The sequence below is a fragment of the Echinops telfairi genome, unplaced genomic scaffold (assembly GCF_000313985.2).
Source record: "Echinops telfairi isolate 266 unplaced genomic scaffold, ASM31398v2 ScPeMD7_7468;HRSCAF=8506_0, whole genome shotgun sequence".
In the NCBI taxonomy this organism is placed as follows: Eukaryota; Metazoa; Chordata; class Mammalia; order Afrosoricida; family Tenrecidae; genus Echinops; species Echinops telfairi.
In genome coordinates, this window is record NW_022111369.1 from 96,921,964 (window position 1) to 96,928,280 (window position 6,317).

Consider the following 6,317-nt stretch of genomic DNA (forward strand, 5'->3'; position numbering starts at 1 on the left):
CATTCCCCAATGCCTTCTCTCTGCAGCTATTCTGCTCTCCAGTGATTTCAGACCAGATGTTTCTCTCTGACTTACCGCTTCCTCCCTGCTTCCCTTTCTCTTTTCATTAATTTATTTATTCTTCATGTCCTTTGGTTTCTCACACTCCCCACAGACACTCTGGCCCCTGAGTTCAGCTTTCACATTCAGGCTGGTCAGGATCAGCTCCAGTTGGGATCAAAGCCAGTTCGACTGCTTCAGTATTTGTGTGTTGGAAGATGAGTTATTCAGCTCTGAGTCTCAATATGCCCATACTTGGGGATAAAACTTTTATTAAGGACTTAATGTAATCTTACTGCGTATAGGGAGTATTGAGCACTGGGCTGGGTCTAAAGGAAGAGACCAATGAGACGTGATGCAGGCTGTTGAAAGCCTTTCCAGAGCACCCTAAGGAGTCTGTGTTAGGCTCGGTTCTCTATAGAAGCAAAACAAGTGACAATCATAGGTAGATGCAGAAAGATCCTTAAATTCAGAAATGGCGTGCACAGTTGTAGAAACAGGCGAGTCCTGTCTGGGTCAAGTCTGTAGGCCAGATGCAATGTCACGTCTTCTCTGATTCACGTAGCTGTGAAAGCTGGTCAGCAGGAAGCAAGATGAAGAAGCAGGGGAGCCCTAAGCTTGGAAGATGCAGAGGTAAATGAATCTGAAGTCAGCCAAATGAATCCAGGGCCAGCAGTCTACTGATGGGTCCGCCATCAGCAGGCGACTCAACAGGAGATCCATGAACCAGATCCAGGATCCCAATCCAGTAGAAGGTGTGGAGGCAAGAGAGCTCAGCTCTGCGCAGGATCTCACTCTTATTCAAAAGGCCACACCTCCAAGGAGGTGTCATCCGGCTTCCACTGGATTGATGGGTTGGGCTCCACCCCTACCTTCACCCGGGCGTCTATAGTTGACAGAAACTCTAATCATTACAGAGTCTCTGTGTGATGCAACATGCTTGGCCCCGAGGCCCCTCAGAAGAAATGTCTGATTGATTTCTGAAAAACCAATCATTGAACATCGGTGGAACATAGTTGTACACTTAAACACCTGGGTCACCATGACTTGACAGCAGTCTTTCTACTGTCGGGTTCAATGAATGCTTTTCACAGTTACAAAGGATGGCCACACACAGCCTCTTGTCCGTTGACAAATCAAGATGGGGGAAATGGTGGAGAGCAGTTAACTTCCTGTGTCATTAAGAGATACTGAGAGAGAATTTTCAGCCTGCAGTTTCATCAGACTCTGGGGATTCGATTTGTCATAAAGAGGCAAAGGCGGCCAGCTTCTTAGACAAGGGAGTGTCACTGGGCACCCAGGGGACTCATCCGGGAATCGAGTGGAAGACTTTACAGGGATCAAAGATAAGGGAACTGCCAAACCAAAATCCAGGTGCCAGTTGATTCCAGCTCCACGTGTGTCAGAGGAGAATTATGCTCCATCCGGTTTTCAGTGGCTGATTTTTCAGGAAGTAGATTTTTCATGCCTGGCGTGTGAGGACTTAACTGCCAACCTTTTTGAGAGTGCTCACATTTGCAGAGGAACCCTGGTGATGTAGTTGGTTCCATGTGGGGCTACTAACCATAAAGCCAGCTGTTCAGACCCACCAACTGACCCAGAGGAGAAAGTTGAGGCTGTCTGCTCCCATAAAGATTTGCAATCTTGGAAACCCAAAGAGGAAGTTATTTTCTGTACTGTAGAGCCACTGTGAGTCAGCATAAGGTACTTTTTGGAAGAAGTAGGGCCAGAGTGCTCCTTAGAGGCATGGGTGGTGAGACTTCATCTTATAGACTTCAATCGCCTTACATGCATGTGAAAGATGGACACTGAATAAGGAAGACCTAAGAAGCATGGATACATGTGGATTGTGGTGCTATCAAAAGAATCAACAAATCTGTCCCAGAAGAAGTAAATCCAGAGTGCCCCTGAGAGGCAAGCAAGGCAAGGTTTTGTTTTACAGACTTTGGACATGATGTCAGGAGTGACCAGTCCCTGGAGAAGGACATCATGCTTGGTAAAGCAAACAGGGATCGAAAAAGAGGAAAGTCTCTCTGTGAGATAGATTGATGCGGTGGCTGCAATGATGGGCTCAAGCACAGGCACAATTGTGAGGATGGCACAGGGCTGGGCAGTGTTTCCTTCTGTCTCGCACAGGGTTGCTATGGATTGGAACTGACTCGATGGTACCTGACAACAACAGCATGCGTCAACATCAACTCAACGTCAAGGTTTTGGTTTTGATCTTACCATTTTCACAATCCAGGGACTCCAGGGGGCTATCGGGGAAGATCTCAATGGCAGAGAGTGGAATGAAGACCCCGATTGAAAAGGCAGTCGCACTAGTCAGAGATGGGTGAAGGGACGAGTGACAGGAGGGGCATAAAGAAAGGAGAAGATAAAATCTTAACAAAGGCTTGGCCTATGGGCCATCATGAAAAGGGTTTGTATCACAACGGAGAAGCTTTTAAAGAGGGATCAGTAAGAAAAGAAACACCGAGTTACCTTGTAGGCAGGCTGTCACACTGATATTAGCAGGAAAACTGACTGGAAGCAGAAATCTCCAGTACTGTGCCGAGGCTGTTGGAGTCAGACGTTACTCATGTTGTTGGATGCCCCAGAGCCATTTCTGACTCAGCAACCCCACCTACAACCAAAGGAAACATTGACCAGCCCCGCACCATCCTCACCGGCATTCCAGTGTTTGAAGCCATCGTGGCAGCCACGTGTCAGTCTAGTCATGGTGTGTCTTCCTCTTTCCCACTGACCTTTTTCTTTACCAAGATTGATGTCCTTGATCCCTTCTGATAACATGTCCAATGTACATGGGATGAGGTCTCTCCATCCTCACTTCTCTGGAGTGTTCTGGTTGTGCTTCCACCAAGATGATTTTGTTTGTCCTTTCGGCAGTCTATTGGACTTTCAACAGTCTTCACGAACACCTAACTGAAGCACCTTCATGGTTACTGCAGTCTTCCTTCGTCACTGTCCAGCTTTCAATGCATACGAGATGATTGGAAACACTATGGCTCGAGGCAGGACCACTTTTTGCAGTGACATTGTTATCTTTCTTTGGAATCAGAAATAGGGGGAAACGATACACAGGGTCTTCGGAAAATCTGTGGAAACAATCCATGATATTTTAATTCCATTTTTCCCATGAACTTTTTGAAGCCCACCCTTGTATCTGGGAATTGTCAGCATTGAGTTATTAATGTAATGTTAGGGATTTTTTTACTTCACTAATTCAGCACTTAGTTATTTGGGGTTGAGTAAGTTCTGGGCACCATTCTTGGAGTCAGAGATGAAAGATGGACTCAAATGGAACCTTGCCCTTCCTGGTGCTTCTACGAGGGGGCTTCAAAAAGGTTCACGGACAAGTGGATAACAAGGGAATGGATTTGTTCCTGTGATCCTTTGAAGCTCTCTCATGACCTAGTGTGAGAACAAGTGGGCACTCCAGGGACTCATGCTCACATATCACATTGACGTTGGAGTCGCCCTGTGTTCAGCACATTGCTTGGCTTATCTATGTTTATTTCTTATGACAGATCCATCAGGCAGAGTTGTTCGTTGCTGTGGGTTGTCTCTGACTCATCGTGAATCTATATATAACAGGACCAAATGTTTCCCCTTCCTGGACCATCTTCAGGATCATCAAGTTCACTCCATCCATTGTGGGGGCTGTTGAGTCAATCCATCTTATTTCAGTCTTCTCATTTTATTGATCCTCCACCAAACACGATGTCCTTTTCCAGTGATTGGTCTTTGTTCATGATGTGATTAATGAGAGGGGTGCTATTGTGATCGCCATTGTGCAGACAAGGAAATAAGGGTTCAGAGCAGCTGGTGAAGGACGAGGAGCAAAAGGCGGAAGCGTATTGTCCCATGAAGCTGAGCGTGAGAAGAAAGGAGAAGGGAAAGGGGTCAGGGAAGTGGGAAAGAACTCAGAAGCAGCTGGTGGCCGTGGTCAATGTCAAGTGCCCACCGAAGCTAAGCAGAAGTGGGAAGATCTCAGGCTTTGACAGGAAAGATCCCACCATGGCCTTCCCTGTGGGCAGTCTCCCCATGCAGGAGAAGTCCATGGGTGAATTCAGATTCGTCCCCAAATTGGGGAATTTCTAATGAGAAAATGGTCACAAATCACTCATCTTTAGAGTTAGAGGAAGATGTGACATAACACTGCATTTAATATATAGGAACACTTGAACCAAAATTTTTTTTTTTACAGGAAGACAGCTTCTTGTAAGAGAAAGTATGGAGGGGAGAATGTACTTTTGGCAAGTGATTGGGAACACAGGACACCAGATGGCTGGAGGAGATGGAGTTGAGAGGAGCCGTGGAGGAGGGGCTAGCCTTGGGTACAGGCTCACATGTAGCAAGGAAAAGGAAAGCTGTAACCCATGCATTGCACAAAGTACATTTTCTCTGAGAAACAAGATCCCCTGGCCTCCAGAGCAAGACTGGGTTAGCAGACAGTCTTGGCCATCCACAAAGGAGGAGGAATACTTGCAGAAGTCTCCTTGGGGAATTCATCAAATTGAGCGCACCATTCAATGGGCTGTATTGTTGGTGTCTACCGCTGTTTATTTATTTATTTTGGAGCTTTTAAATAGCCTTTCCTCTTATCCTGTTTGTGCATGTCTTGTTCTTATAGAAAAATGCTGGTGATATGAAAAGGAAATTTCGTATTTGCACTTTCGTTAGTCTTTCACATCCTCTTCCTGTCAACTTTATTCGTGTGAAATGCCATTAATCATTACAGTGTCATAAAACGCATTTTACAATACTGTTATTTCCCCCCAAGGTTTATTTCTACCATTCTAAGAGATATTTGTGTTGGAAATAACTTTCATTTGAGGCCTTTCATCTTGAACTCCATAGTTATTCCTGGGACGACTGTCCTTAGTCGATAATTGGTTTTGGGTGCCTGTTACTGACTTTGTAATCTCCTAAGGAAGCTCTATAAAGGGATGGGTGAGGCCAATGAAAAGACCCTAGCTTTTGAACAAAAATCATCCCATGGCCTTTGCCTAGGATGACGTGTTAAAAGCTGGAAGGGCTGGGACTCCAACCAAGGTCATCCTGAGCTGGAAAGGACCTCTTTGCCTCTGGGGACTGTAAGAACTGGCCAGCTCCTAAAGAATCAGAAGAATTAAAACTAAGGTTATTTGTCAGTTGACTCGGCTCATGAAGTTCAACTTTGAGGCACAATTCTAAGGCTAGCCACAGAATTATCAAGGCTTGAAAGTTGGAGGAGTGAACACAGGTGTTGAAGGCAGAATCTCACAGTTACCCGGAAACGTTGGGCATGGGCTATTGATGAACAGGCACAGATCTAAGAGAAGGCGCCGAAGGATTAGAATGTACGGCTGTAGCGGTTGTCATTTTCTTTGGTTAGGCACTCAGCTCTTAAGTCTTCTGAATGCAAGGCCACCCCCTTTCAGCTCTATACCCAAGCAGGTAGGGAGTAGTCGCTTTCTGAGCATGTTCCCTTTATTAAAAGCTTCGCAAGCTTCAACTGATGTAATATGGAGTGGGAGCATTTCTTTTAAAATTTAGTTTAAATTTGTGAAAATACACACAACCAAAAAAATATGTTTTTAACACATTCTATGTCTACCATTCACTGATGCTATTTATGTTGTAACCATTTTCATGATGTTTTGCTACCTTATTTTACCACCATTGATGTAAGCTCACCGCCTTCTAAGCTTTGCATCTAACCTTTTGAGATGCTTAAGTCAATTTGATCTCATCTTGGGAAATCTGAGCGTGTACAGAGCTCCAGGCAGACCCACTTTACTGATTAGGCTGAGCGCTTGCTTGGTTCAGAACAGACTTCTGGAAATACTTTGGTTTGAGGTTGAAGCTTTAAAGATGATCTTGGGGCAATCATTTCATCCGGTCTTAATGGTTCCAAAAGACCTGAATTCCATGGCTAATTTTAAATTCTGTTCCATATTTCTTCCTGCCTTTTTTGACCTAGAATCCCCTTGAGAATCTTAGGTCAAAGCATTCAGTAATGGGAGGCCAAGCATCTTTGTATTCAGACCTTTGCGTCTTCTCCATCATTGAAAAACCATGAGAAGGAAGCAGTTGACACCTGCCCTTTAAAAACTTGTTTTCTGTCTCCATTTTGTTATATTGAGCATTTTTTATTGGTCTGAAATGGAGCTATTAGTGCTTTATCAGAATAGCTTTTAGTCATTGTTATGGACTGACTCTATGTCAACTAGGCTAAACTACAACTCTCAGTATTATGTAATTATCTTCCATTCTGTGATTTAATGTAATTA